At 45.8% G+C, this 14,285-nt stretch overlaps 1 long non-coding RNA gene across 3 annotated transcripts; it reads left to right on the top strand.

The window, feature by feature from the left end:
* The first annotated feature begins 4,871 nt into the window (after nucleotides 1–4,871).
* Nucleotides 4,872–9,546, top strand: LOC123061631 (uncharacterized). Of its 3 annotated transcripts, XR_006429189.1 has the most exons (7): nucleotides 4,872–5,675; nucleotides 6,740–6,864; nucleotides 6,962–7,187; nucleotides 7,298–7,472; nucleotides 7,932–8,002; nucleotides 8,799–8,873; nucleotides 9,347–9,546. It is a non-coding gene; the product is annotated as an uncharacterized lncRNA (long non-coding RNA). The 3 variants fall into 3 exon arrangements; XR_006429190.1 differs by lacking the exon at nucleotides 9,347–9,546 and having other exon boundaries at nucleotides 7,929–8,002; nucleotides 8,799–9,115; XR_006429188.1 differs by lacking the exon at nucleotides 9,347–9,546 and having other exon boundaries at nucleotides 8,799–9,115.
* The last annotated feature ends 4,739 nt before the right edge of the window (nucleotides 9,547–14,285 follow it).

Raw genomic sequence — 14,285 nt, forward strand, 5'->3', positions numbered from 1 at the left:
GACATCTGAGGACATTGTAGCCATGATGGGTCACCGCCATGAACTTGGCCAGGGCTGGATACCCGAGGATGGCGTTGCATGGCAGGTGGATGTAGGCGACGTTGAAGTCGATGAGTTTGGTGCGGTAGTTGTTGCTTTCTTCGAAGGTAACGGGAAGGCCTACCTGCCCGATCGGGGTAGTAGAGTCGTCGGTCACTTCTAAGAAAGGATTGGTAGGCTGAAGCTGGTCATATGGCACTTGGAGGTTGTCGAACGTGTCGACGCACAGGACATTAAGCCTCGCGCCGCCGTCGATGAGGATCTTCGTAACTTGGACATTGCTGATGACTGGTGAACAGAGCATTGGGAGGACGCCCGCAGTAGCCATGCACTTGAGCTGATCTGCTGAACTGAACATGATGGGGCACCTGGACCATCTGAGCGGGCGTTTGGCCTCGAGCTTGGGGAGAACTGCGTTCACTTCATGGGCAAACTGTTTGAAGATACGCTGCGAGGCTGGGGCTTGAGCTCCGCCTAGAATGCAGGCGATAGCGCGCGGCTCCTGGAAGCCCCCAGCTCCCTCGTCTTGATGGTGGTCGTCATTCCTTCTAGGTGGTGGCGGTAGTGGAGGAAGGCCATCGTTGCCTTGAGGTCGAGCCTCACGAGGCTAGTCCCTCCAGGCGCCCTCACAAGGCTGATCCTGCCAGCGGTCCTCATAAGGCCGGTCGTGCCACTCCTGGCACTACAAGAAATATGTCAACTAGTGACCTTCTGTCAGTGACCCTGGAAGAATTGATCATAGATCTATGACCATTTGAGACCAATTGGTCAAAAGCTGTTCCGGGGGCTCCAAACCCTAAACCATTGCGACCATTTTGGTCAGAAAGGTCGTAATTTCCTTACGCGAAATGGTCATAAAGCAGACAGCACTAGTCCGCTGCCTTATTTCTAGCTGATCATGACCAATATAGATGGTCATAACCTTGTAAATTGTGGTGGATTGGTATGACTTGGCGCCACCTCATCAGTTTTGCCTATGTGTCATGTCCATGTGTCAATTTTTGCCCTAGGTTGTGAACCAACCTATATTTCTGTCATTCCCAAAATTCCCAAAAAAATCTCATAAATTCTTTGGGTCATATCTTCATCAAATATGTAAAAATCCTTCATTGCCTAGTTCAAAACTAATTCAACAATATTCATTTTCCTATTCTGTTCACAACAACACTTTATGAAGGAAGTGCTATTTATATATTCTTGATTGCCCTCGGAATTTTTGGGCACTCTTTCCTATCCAAATCATTACCGCATGACAAAATTCAGCTCCATTTGCCTAGCAAATCTTCCTCGGCAAATTTCCAAAGTTTTTGTCCACCTAGAAGCATTGTGAAGGAAGTACCTTTTTTATATATCGAAATGACATGAAATTTATACAGTTCCTTCCTATGCCCAAATTATCACCCTCCTCCAAATTGCAGCTCAGTCAAATCATCTATGTGAGCCCAGGTTCAATTTATATTTTATGGCCAGATTGGCACGTTGCAAAGCAAGTGTTATCTAGACCCCTCCTATTACCCTCAAACTTTTTGGGCACTCTTCCATACCCAAATCATTGCCACATGATAATATTCAGCTCAATTTTCCTAGTAAATCTTTCTCAGGAAATTTCCAAAGTTTCTACCTCGAGAGAAACTTTGTGAAGTAAGTACTAGCTAAGCTTACCCAAATGATCTGAAAATTTACCAGCACATGACCACACCTATGTAACTTACCTACACCAATTTTGAGCTCATTTCATTCATCTAATCTCTCTCACTAGTTTCCCAAGTTTCTGTCCATAGAAGAGCATTGTGAAGGAAGTACTACTTTGGCATGTCCAAACAGTATCAATTTTCTACAATGCTTTCCTATGCCCAAATAACCATCCTCCACCAAATTTCAGCTCAATCCATTCATTATTTTGAGCCTAGCTTCAACATTCATATTTTTGTCCAGCGTGGTACTTTGCAAAGCAAGTACCACCTAGGATCCTCCTTTTGAGCTAAAAAATTGTGAAGACATTCTCCTTAGTAGATGATCATCCTCAGCCAAAAGTCACGCCCATTGGCCATGTGCATTTCCCATACCTCTAATCAAACACTTGGCTGCTAATTCATCTTTGAGCATAGGTCAATCTCCTCATGAGATTCTTCTATTGTAATTTTCTTCCTAGCACCTACCTGGGGAGTGCCCAACCCACTAGACATTCCTAGGCCTCCTAGAACGCTTGACAACGCCAAGGTCATGCGGTGGGCATGTGAGTTTACACGCTTTGGAGTTGGGGCCCTGGGCCACATCCAAACCTCGACGTATCGCCACCAAACCATGTATTTATGATTAAATAGATACTTATGTAACTAGAAATGATTTTTGGAAAAAATAAAGAGCAAACAATAAGGTTGATGCAGTTCAAAATTGACCCGCTTCCTGCTGAATCGGCAGAAATTTGTCTTTTTCACAAGTGGTGGATCAAAACTTTTGACACCAAATTATTTGGTCCAATTTTGCAACAAATATATGGTAGGTCCTTCACAAAAAGAACTCAATTCGGGCACTCGGAAAATGGAAAATGAATTTTCCGTGCAAAGAAAATAAGAAGTCCCTTAGGCAACATTGTTTCCATTCCAATATGCAACCTTGTGCATAATATGAGATCATTTGAACAAACTATGCCATGAATGTAGCCATAAGATTGATCATCTGGCTTGAAAGCCATGAATCTTCACGCATGATAGCTCATTTTTAGAACACTTTTTTAAAATAATTGCCGTATTACATGTTTATTATTTTTCCTGGAAACTTGGTCACATATAAGGACACAATGCGAAGGTTTCCCAAATTTTTGATTTTTTTTGAATTTTTTATGCCCGTTTCAAAATGTGGTCAAAACGACGGGTTTGACCGTTCCTAGCTAGTGGTTGAATCTTGGAAAACTTTTGATGTTTCTCTGATTAAATAGATACTTATGTATCTAGAAATAATTTTTTGAAAAAATAAAGAGAAAACTATGAGGCAGCTGCAGTTCAAATTTGACCCGCTTCCTACTGAATCGGCGGGAATTTGTCTTTTTCACCAGAGGTGGATCAAGGCTTTTGACACCCAACCATTTGGTCAATTGTGAATCAAATATGGCCTAGTATTTTAGAAAATTGATTTGGTCCAATTTTGCAACAAATATATGGTAGGTCCTTCACAAAAAGAACTCAATTCGGGCACTCGGAAAATGGAAAATGAATTTTCCGTACAAAGAAGATAAAAAGTCCCTTAGGTAACATTGTTTGCCATTCCAATATGCACCCTTGTGCATAACATGAGATCATTTGAACAAACTATGCCATGAATGTGGCCATAAGATTGATCATTTGGCTTGAAAGCCATGAATCTTCACGCATGATAGCTCATTTCTGAGAACACTTTTTTAAAATAATTGCCGTATTACAAGTTTATTATTTTTCCTGGAAACTTGGTCATGTATAATGACACAATGTGAAGGTTTCCCAAATTTTTGTTTTTTTGAATTTTTTATGCCCGTTTCAAAATGCGGTCAAAACGGCGGGTTTGACCGTTCCTAGCTAGTGGTTGAATCTTGGAAAACTTTTGATGTTTCTCTGATTAAATAGATACTTATGTATCTAGAAATGATTTTTTGAAAAAATAAAGAGCAAACTATGAGGCAGCCGCAGTTCAAATTTGACCCGCTTCCTGCTCAATCGGCGGAAATTTGTCTTCTTCACGAGAGGTGGATCAAAACTTTTTACACCCAAACATTTGGTCAATTGTGCATTAAATATGTCATAGTATTTTAGAAAATTGATTTGGTCCAATTTTGCAACAAATATATTATAGGTCCTTCACAAGAAAAACCTCCTTTTGGGCACTCGAAAATTGGAAAATGGTTTTTTTGTCCAAAGAAAATGAAAACTTCCTTAGGCAACATTGTTTGCCATTCCAATATGCACCCTTGTGCACAATATGAGATCATTTGAACAAACTATGCCATGAATGTGGCCATAAGATTGATCATTTAGGTTGAAAGCCATGAATCTTCACACATGATAGTTCATTTCTGAGAACACTTTTTTAAAACAATTGCCGTATTACAAGTTTATTATTTTTCCTGGTAACTTGGTCACATATAATGACACAATGCGAAGGTTTTCTAATTTTTTGATTTTTTTTTGAATTTTTTATGCCCGTTTCATAATGCGGTCAAAATGACGGGATTGGCCGTTCCTAGCTAGTGGCTGAATCTTGGAATTTTTTTGGTGTTTATCTGATTAAATAGATACTTTTGTACCTAGAAATGATTTTTGGAAAAAATAAAGAGCAAACTACGAGGTAGACGCAGTTCAAATTTGACCCGCTTCCTACTGAATCGGCGGAAATTTGTCTTTTTCACCAGAGGTGGATCAAAACTTTTGACACCCAACCATTTTGTCAATTATGCATTAAATATGGCCTAGTATTTTAGAAAATTGATTTGGTCCAATTTTGCAACAAATATATGTTAGGTCCTTCACAAAAACCCGATTATTGGCACTCAAATAATTGAAAAATGATATTTTGTGCAAAGAAAGTGAAAACCCCTCAAATCAACATTGTTTGTTGTCCCAAGGTACACACATGTGCACAATATTGGTACATTTTCAAGCTATGAAAGGACTATATGTTGAATGTTCACCCTAAATAGGAGGGTAAAAAATACAAGAGAAGTAAAAGGAAATGACAAAATTACATAAGCTCAATTGTGATTGGTGGAATCAGTGTGGCATGGATTGATGACATGGCAAAGATCCATCCATCGATCCATTCATACAGCCCACCGCACGCCATCTCCATCGCCCGACCCCCCTTTCACTCGTGCCCGAACCCCACCTGACCCCTCGTACTCGCCTCTCTCCCTCTTGCGCGAACCATAGAGCTCCCCTCCTCCCTCCCGCCGCCATCTCCATCGCCCGACTTCCCGCCGCCACCTCCGTCCAGCGGAGCTCGCCGCCGTCCATGGCCTTCCCCATGCCCTCCTGATCTCGCCCCTCCCCTTCCCTCCCCCACACCCACAGCCGCCACCTTCTCCCTCCCTTAGATCTCGATTCACAGCCACCCCCAAGCCCACCCCCACCGTCGACGACCCCTCTCCCTCCCACGGATCTCTCTCACCCCTCTCAATCCCTCTCGAAGCTCCCGCGTCCCACCGTGCACCCTCCCCCTTCTACTCCCAAACCCTGCAGCCCGGATCAGATTCCTCGAATTATGATCTACCAGATCAAAGCGGAGTGGGGGCGGGTGCGAGCTCGTTGGTGCTAGGCGGCCGCACGGCGGGGTCGCTGCTAGGGGCCATGCTCATGGTGTTCTTCAACGTCATCAGCGCCGACGAGGCCTACGCTACCGTAGACCATGTCCCAGCCGCGTTGCCCAGACGGCTTCGTTCTTCCCGACGCGGCTGTCTGCCATGCGCACTGCTGCCACCCGGTGAAGCCTGCCTCCATCAATGGAGACGCCAAGGCGCCTGACAGCGTCGAGATCCACCAGCAGTGGGGAAACGTGAATGGTAGGGTGACGACCAAGGAGGAGGACGAGTATTGCCGCTTCAAGTTCAACTCGGCGGAGGGTGATGACTTGTACCTGGTTTTTTTGCCGTGGCCACTGCCCTGGCTCAGGTAATTTTCGCCCCTTTCTGAAGATACATGAGCCCTCATTTGGGATGGAGAAGAGTAGCATACTGAGTTTAGGAAATCAATTGGGTGGCACGACACCATACCTGGTGATCTACTAGAGTTATGCACTGGAATACTGAGTCTTGTATGTTTGTTGTACCATAGTTCTCAGCTTTAAAATTAGTAGTAGGATATTGGCTTGCAAGAATCTGATGCACCTAGTTAATGCAGTTGCAGTTGCATGTCTCCTGTAGAATTCCAATGCAGTGTGAGACTAGAGCCTAGAGGTCGAGCGCAGTGTCTAGAGGTCGAGTGCAAGACTAGGATGAAAAAAGTGTTGATAAATTGCTTCAATATTTCTGTTATGCTTTGTTTATTTAGAAAGCAAATCATATGCTGCTCTGGTATGAGGTTATGGCATAAATAGATTAACCTCTTTTCATCTTAAAATTATATCTATATATGGTGGTACTACTATTGTTGGAGGCAGCACTTTCAGTTTTCAGTGGAGACCATATAATTGAGATCGGTGTTTCCCTCCTTTTGGGTCGACTGTTCTTATTTCTTGAGATCGGTTGCTGGATTAATTTGCCCTTTCTTGCATCCCAACAATTCTAATTACCTAAGACAAAGCTAGGTACGTTGCTTACAATTTCCCTGTACAATCCTGATGGGATTAGGAATATGATCATGTCTCCTGTAGAATTGGATTTCTCTAGCTGTTCTGTAAACTGAATTTGGTTCATTTAAAAAACTGCACTACCTGACAATTTTGGGCAGTGAGCTTCTAACTGAAAAACGAGTTCGTGATGCTCATAATTTCAAGTTGGCCTCTACATATGAGTTGTAAAACATGTTCTAATGTTTTCGTAGAGTACTTATTTGCTCCATTTGGATGTACAGTTTGAGAGCAGTCGTCTATTTGGTTTGCTGCCCAGATAGGAAATCTTCTTCTTCTGTTTGTGTTATTTACATAATTTCTTCAACAACTCCTCGGCTTCGATGCCCTAGGATATTCACTTTGCAACTCCATTTATTGATTCTTGAACGCGAAATGCAATTTGCAGGGAGCTTAATAAAGCTTGGACAGTGGTGAGGGATCTGATGGTGGTGATGTTGTTGGGCTGGTTGTGGCCTCGTATGTGGCAGCAACGGCCTCCCTCCTGTAACCTCTATCGATGGCCATGGCATGGTGAGCTCTCTGTTTCCTGGATCCAAACCCCCTCCTTCATTCAATCTCTGATTCCAACGTTCCCCCCTTTGCTCAATTGTTCGATCTGGGCCTGTAGGCGACCTCCACGGACGAGGAAAGGAGAGGAGGACAAGCAGTCCCTGACGCCAAGTACTCAGGGTCCCAACACAAGGACAAGCAGCGGCGACCACATCTTCTTCCATTCAGCCCAAGGACAAGCAGCAGCAGCGACCACAGCAGATGCAGCCATGCAGGGGAGGACGATGACGCTAAACAGCAGTAGCAGCTCAAGGCGGTGGTGCTGATTAGATTTGATCCTCAAGGTAGCCCTTCCCTTTCCTTTCTCTCTTCGATTCGATCCGATCTGGCAGCCATGGATGAACACTGACCGCAGTATATGTTGCTCTATTCTTCATGTTGTGCTGTGCTGCAGGACACCCATGGGTCTTGCTGCATGTGGTGGGTTTTGGAGAACCAACTTGAGATGCAGGAAGTGGGTTCTTGAGCTGTGCTCTGCTCGAGCAGGAGGGGTTTGCTCCTTTTCTCCTAGGGCGACCAAGAGGTCTTGCCCTGAGCTGAAGCACGTCCATGCCAACCCACCATGACAGGTAGCATCTCCATCTCCCTCTCATCTTCCTCTGCTCGCTACTGCTGCTAAGTTGAGAAATAGTTGATGCAAATCCCGGTTGTGTCAAGGAATTAAAGAAGGATTTGTATGAACAAGTCCAGTTTATTTATTTATCTAGTTAGTACCAAACAGAGAGAGAGAGAGAGAAGATGAGCTCCAGAATGGTCAATTTTGCTGCTACCACGTGGATTTGTATCTATGCAACCATCTCCATGTTGTTTGTATTATTTGGATTGCAAGAAATTCAGTTTTGGGTGACCTGCACTTAGTTTAACTTCACTGAATAATCAACCATTTGACATAAATATGTTGTGTACATTCTGAACCCCCCATTGATATGTATATGCAGCAGGGCAATACATAGTATAAGTTAAATTCTTGCTTGCTCTGTTTGTTAACCCTTGCTTATTTATTTGTTTGTTTGGTTTGGATGCAGCAGGTGCCGTCCTTCCATGGACGAGGAGGACAACGACCTGAACCTCGACGGCGATGTTGTCAACCCCGCACAAGGTCGCTCGCACCCAATAAGCATTTTTTTTCAAGTTACCGCTGCTCTGTTTTTGCAATCCGCTCGTTGTTCAGTAAACTGGCTATTAGCGTTTGTGAACACAGCCTCCTTGTTCACCAAATGAAGAATCCTCCCAAGAATTTGACCATTTTCATTTGTAAAAAATGAATGGCAGCTACTGTTTCTAGTTTTAGGTTGGGATGAGATGTGTGTTTGCATGCTTGTGCTTATGTGGTTGATGATCACATATGTATTAGTGTTGCTGGTGTTGGTCATGAAGTTTCTGTTATGTATGTTGAATTTGCAACCCAATGACAGAATTAGTATTAGAATGCTGCATGTTTATTAGGATGTGGCTGAAACCATTGGATGACCTTCCTGGACATGTTTTGTTGCTATCAATATTTGTCCCATGTTTTGTTTCCTTGCATACTTATTACCACAATCTTTACTACTGCTATTGTCATATCTACTAGTTGTGGTTCCCTCAAATTGACTAGTTTTGTAGAATATCTTTGTTCACATGTACACTACAACACCTTTGTACTAGTGTTGTTGTTGTTCTTTGGCAAACACCAGAGGCAAATCATATTTGTCATGCAGTTTTTGTAACTTGGCATTTCTATATGGCTTGTTTATATTATTATACATTGTGGTGTTCCATACATTTGTTGCTGGTTGAACATGATCCTTGGTTCGATATAAAAGTAGAACTGTTCATTGCTAGTTTAATGCTCTAGCACTGATGACACTCCCTTCATGCTTGCTGACCTACACCTTGCTTGGTTGTTCTCACAGTGCTGATGAGGCCATGATGCTTACCTTGCTGGAGCGCATCAACCCCGACCATGGCACCACATTCACACTCTTGAGGTAGCCGTGCTGCAACTACATCAACGCTATCTTCTCGGACTAGATAAATCTGCGGTCTATCCCATTATCTTTTTTTGTTACTTGGTCGATGAGCCATGATGATATTGTGTTGATTCCCTATGTGATGCAGAAGCTATGGTGTTTTGTTTTGAGTCTGTTGTAAATTGAAATTGATAATGATTTGTGTAAAATTAATGTAGAACATATATCTTGTTATCTCAATTCATTCGTGCCGTGCTCAATGAACCATCTAAGATTGAATCATTTTCTGCGTTCAACATCTAGAACCATTCTGGGAGTTTTGGTATTCATGCAACAACTATGCGTTCTTGTCTTTTGTGTTGTTTCTATGAGTTGGTCCTTGTGGTTATTATTGTTACATGTTACATGTAGAGATGCTTCATGATTTAGTCCCTAGCTGCTTTCTATATTTTGTTTTTGTTTTGTTTCTAACTCTTTTGGTTTATTGTTAGATGCCTTCGTTCAGCCTGTATGAACATATCCAGAAATGGTGTTTCCTCTCATTGAAGGAGCTCTGGCTTGAAAGTAAAGAAGTCTGGAGTATATTTGTAGTAGTAGTTATATGTTGTGATAGTATCACATGTAAGGGTGAAATGAATTATGTAAAGATTGTGCTATTAGCCAAAATTCTCATGTGGCTTGATAATTTTCATTTCTTTGCTGTTCTGACTGAAATAATTGTGTGGAAACTAAAACCTGGGCTGTCTTTAATTAGAATGTGACAAGTGGGACCTAATAGTATTTGGCATTTAAAAGGGCCATTTCCCAAATAATATTCACAGGAAAAAACCAACAATCAAGGAAATGGACTGTAAAAAGGCCAAGGCCCAATTGAGAAATAGATGCGACCCAAAAAAGAAATGGTCTCAAAAAGGATCACGGCCCTGGAAATAAAAAGGCCGAATTGTTGGGCCTGGCCCATGTGACTGACTAAAATTAATAGGAAAAATAAATAAAAAGCTAAATTATGGGGCTAGGCCCATGTAGAATAGTGAATTGGACCAGGCTGAATCTTATCAACGACCTTTTCAATTGGTCGCAATTTTGCCACGTCAGATTGCCACATCGGATCCGACGTGGCCTGGGCAGACATGCAGTGACCAAAACAAAAGGTCATGGGTTCAATGACCTTCTGTTTTGGTCGTAAACGTCTACGACCTTCTCACAGACCGCCAGCTTTTGACCTTCTGTTTTTGGTCACAAAAAGGTCGCAAATGAAAAACAATGACCTTTCAGTGACCAATAGTCAAGGTCACAAGTTGACATATTTCTTGTAGTGTGGCGTGGGCCACGGTCGTCCCTGTGTCCGCCACCACATCCTCCTCCTCGGCCGTAGCCCCGGTCGCTGCGCTCGGGGCATCGACCGAAGCGTCCTTCTCGAATGGCTCTGAGCTCTTGACAGTCACTGGTGTTATGGGTATGCAGGTTGTGGAAGGCGCAGAATGGTCGGCTGCCCTTGGATGACTCGGGCTGGTCTCTACCGCGCTTGGTGTCCGGTTCCGCCCCGAGCACGGCTGCTACCTTGGGTTTCACGTCCTTGGCCTTGGCTTTCTTCTCCTCCGGGTCCGCAGCAGGGAGCTCGAGGAGGGAGAGGTACCCCTCCTCAGCTCTTGCACACTTGGTCGCGATGTTGAACAACTCCAAGGTCATGCACAGCTCCTCATGGATAGCGAGATCCTCCTTCATCTTGACGTCGAGGACGCCGTCGGAGAACGCTGAGATGATGGACTCATCGATTACCTTGGGGATTTTGATGCGTGCGCTGTTGAAGTGCTGGATGTACTTCTGCAGGGTCTCTCCTGGTTGTTGCTTGATGCGGCATAGGTCAACTGCGACCGGGGGGCGGTTGCGAGTGCCCTGGAAGTTGGCAATGAAGCAGTTGCGCATCTCGTCCCAGGAGGAAATTGAGCCTGGAGGCAGGTTCAGGAGCCAGGAGCGAGGGCCATCCTCGAAAGCCATGGGAAACCAGTTCGCCATGACTTTCTTGTCGCCGTTGGCCACCTTGATGCTCAACTCATAGAGCTGCAGGAACTCCGCGGGGTCAGGGGTGTCGTCGTAGCGAGGAGGCAGATCCGGCTTGAACTTGCCCGGCCAGGCGACGCTGCGCACCTCTGGGGTGAAGGCGCGGCGGCCGGCTGTGGTCACCAGGGCCCACCTTGGAGGTGGAGTTTGGTCTTGGCGCCCGTGTGCCGCTACGGCAAGCGGCACGGGGCCTTGCCACAGCAAACGATCCTGGCGCGGCGGTACGAGGAGTGGCGGAGCATTCGCTTGCGGTCGAGGGACTTCTTGACAGCTTCTTTCTTCACACGCGGGCGCCGGAAGCGGTGGGTTGTGCCGTGGAGCCGCAAGCCTTGGCGCTAGGGTGCCGTCTTGGTGCAGAGGTGGTGGAGGTGCTTCATGAGTAGCGTCGCCAGTGGCTGGCGGAGGGCGAGGCAGAGAGTGGGACGGCGCAGGGTAGCCCCCTACGGCATGGACAAGCTCGGCGATGCGGTCAAGCCAGTCCTCGTGGAGGTCATCGACTGGGCGGTAGCGCAGGAGCTCGTGCGCCATGAGGAGTGCGGGTTGTGCGTCCGCGGGAACGCGACGAGCATGAGACTATGAACCAGCGAGAGTCAGCGATGGAGTGGCGGTGCGTCCGTCCTGTCGCACCGAAGGGTGCAGCGAGGATGCTTGCTGCTCGTTCGCCGCCGGGCCGGTGGCAGCGTTGGCGGCAGGCGACGGAGAGCGATGGGGTGGCCCGCTGAGAGGGGCCGTCTGAGCAACGCGGGTGGTGAGGGCAGCCCGGCGCTCGGCGCGGGCGCGGCGTGCGTCCTCTATGGAGACGATGAAGCGGCTTGACGCGGAGCGACGGAAAGGAAGCTTCGGCGCACCCCTACCTGGTGTGCCAAATGTCGGATCACGGGTTTCGGAAAAACCCTTAAGGTTCAAACACTGGGGTGCGCGCGAAGATTTCCCCTCTGCCGATCCACGTCCTAGCTAGGTTAAGAACTCACGAACTAGCTCGATGAACTCGCAACACAAAGACAGAAGATTTATACTGGTTCGGGCCACCATTGTGGTGTAATACCCTACTCCAGTGTGGTGGTGGTGGATTGCCTCTTGGGCTGAGGATGAACAGTACAAAGGGGAAGAACAGCCTCCTGAGGTTGAGGTGTTCTTGTGCTTGGTTAACTTGTGTGTGTGAGGATCCGGTTTTAGATATGATCCTCTTCTCCCCTAGCTACGGTGGTGGCTAGTTCTATTTATAGTGGCCCTGTTCCTCTCCCCAAATATTGAGCGAGAGGGGAGCCAACAACGACCAATTTGAAAGGGGAAAGCTAGTACAGCTTATCCTGACAAAAGTGGTCTTCGCCTGCAAAGGCTCTGGTGGTGACGCCGTCTTGGGCTCCACGGTGACCTCCGTCTTGCCGTCCTTCTGGTCTTGGTATCGTTGCACCAATATGGAAACCTTTGCTTGATGCCTCGGTACTCCGTGCCTGCGCTTGCCCCCTTAGCACCAAAGAGGAAACAAGGATGCTCCGTGCGCTGGCACCCGCCTGGTTTCGATCGTCATGGCTTACGTCATGAGAACCTCGCGAGGTTTTCCCGGCCTTGAACTCTCCACCCCTCACGAGCCAGCCTGGTGAGGCCGCTCCCGAGGAGGTCTTGTGTTGTCCACCTCACGAGGCTTGGTCCCTCGCGAGGGTCTTGATTCCTTGTTGATGAAGATGGGCCATACAAGCTTGCTAGCAAAGCCACGCCATGGGCTGCAGGCAGGCAAGTCTGGGGACCCCCGTTCCCAGAATGCCGACACCCAAAGCCTTGGTCAAGTGGGTTCCCAAGACTACATCAAGTTCTACTTCATCAAGTACGACTACAACTTCAAGGATTCCCATCAAGATAGTGTGTATCCCGAAGAAGAAGAACTAGAGAGTTCTTGAGGGTGACTCCGCCAACATACTTCACTCATACCATTTTGGCAAGGACAAGTGCAAACAACTTCCACATCTTGCACTAGTTCAAGGAGTCACAAACCCTCTTTTTGGTAAGACAAGGGACAAGGTAACCCAATGCTTTCATGAACATCATCCTATGTGGACATCACTCTATGTCTATGGATATCCTTGTTTGTTCCTGGTGGGATTAACCCGTGTAGGTATTGAAAGTGCAACTCACTCTAATGGATTGCTCCAAATGATCTACATCAACATTGAGCATCTACATCTTCAACACCTACATGAAGTCATCATCAACAAAACCCAAGGTTTGTTCATCCCTCTTAGGGGGGATATCACATCTAGGGGGAGCTTTACTCTAATCAGTTGAGCTAAAACAACTCTAATGGTCTGAACACAACAATGCTTTATGTAAAAGTGGCAACCCCACTTGTGCTTAAACGATGAGTATGACCTACAATCAAATGTTCTCATTTGACTCCTCAGTCAATATACTCATATATAGATGACCTAGTCATCGCAAATTGCTTGATAGATGCTAGAGTGATTACTCATGCTTTGTCACATATTTCATTTGCCATCTTATTGTGTGAGCATGTTGGTTGCATATTTTACTCATTCGAGGACATCCATTTGTTGCTTTGATTGTTTGGCCTTTTCTCTTTTGCCAAATGGATGGACAAGAATTCCTAAGAACCTCCTCTAGCTATCTATGATTTTCTCGTCTCAAACTTTATTCATGCTACATCACAAAGTTTGATCAAGTCAGATTCGAACCAGTCTGTGTGAGGAGCAGTCGGAGTCCCCGATTCGTCATAGACTTAAACTTCCAAAACCTCTTTGTGCATTTCGGTATGAATGAGTCATCCACTTCAGTCACACCGAGTTCACTAAGTTAATCTAGGTTTTCAATCTCCGTGCAACCGATTTGAAATTTCCGGTCACACCAAGTTGCAGTAACCGCTCGTGATTCTGCATCTCGGTGCCACCGAGTTGTTCCACTCGGTTACACCGACAGGGTCGGGATATATATACTCACGGGTTGAATTTTCGAAATTTCTCCAAAACTCTTCACCCCGTGTGTGTCCTGCTCTGCCTCCTCGGGTCTCCGGATCGTCTCCTTGCCATCAACGACCTCCTGCCGCTGGTCTCCATCACCGTCAACGGAAATCTGCCACACCATTGTCGCTATAGCAAACTCCCGCCGAACTAGGGTATGGGTTCGACCTTTTGTGTTATTCTTTTACCTCTGATTCATAGCACATTGTTTTGCCATGATCCTTACCACGTATGCAAACACTCTATCTACTAAAAACATCCTTTAGGTTAAATTTGATTTGTAAATTTAGGGTTAGGTCTCTGCCGGACTCATCTCGGACCGACCGAATTGTAGAAATCGGTCTCACCGATTGGGCTTAGGCCATAGCACATGCATTTTCGGTCTGACCGAAAATTG

This window comes from Triticum aestivum, chromosome 3A, assembly GCF_018294505.1.
Source record: "Triticum aestivum cultivar Chinese Spring chromosome 3A, IWGSC CS RefSeq v2.1, whole genome shotgun sequence".
NCBI classification, from domain to species: Eukaryota; Viridiplantae; Streptophyta; class Magnoliopsida; order Poales; family Poaceae; genus Triticum; species Triticum aestivum.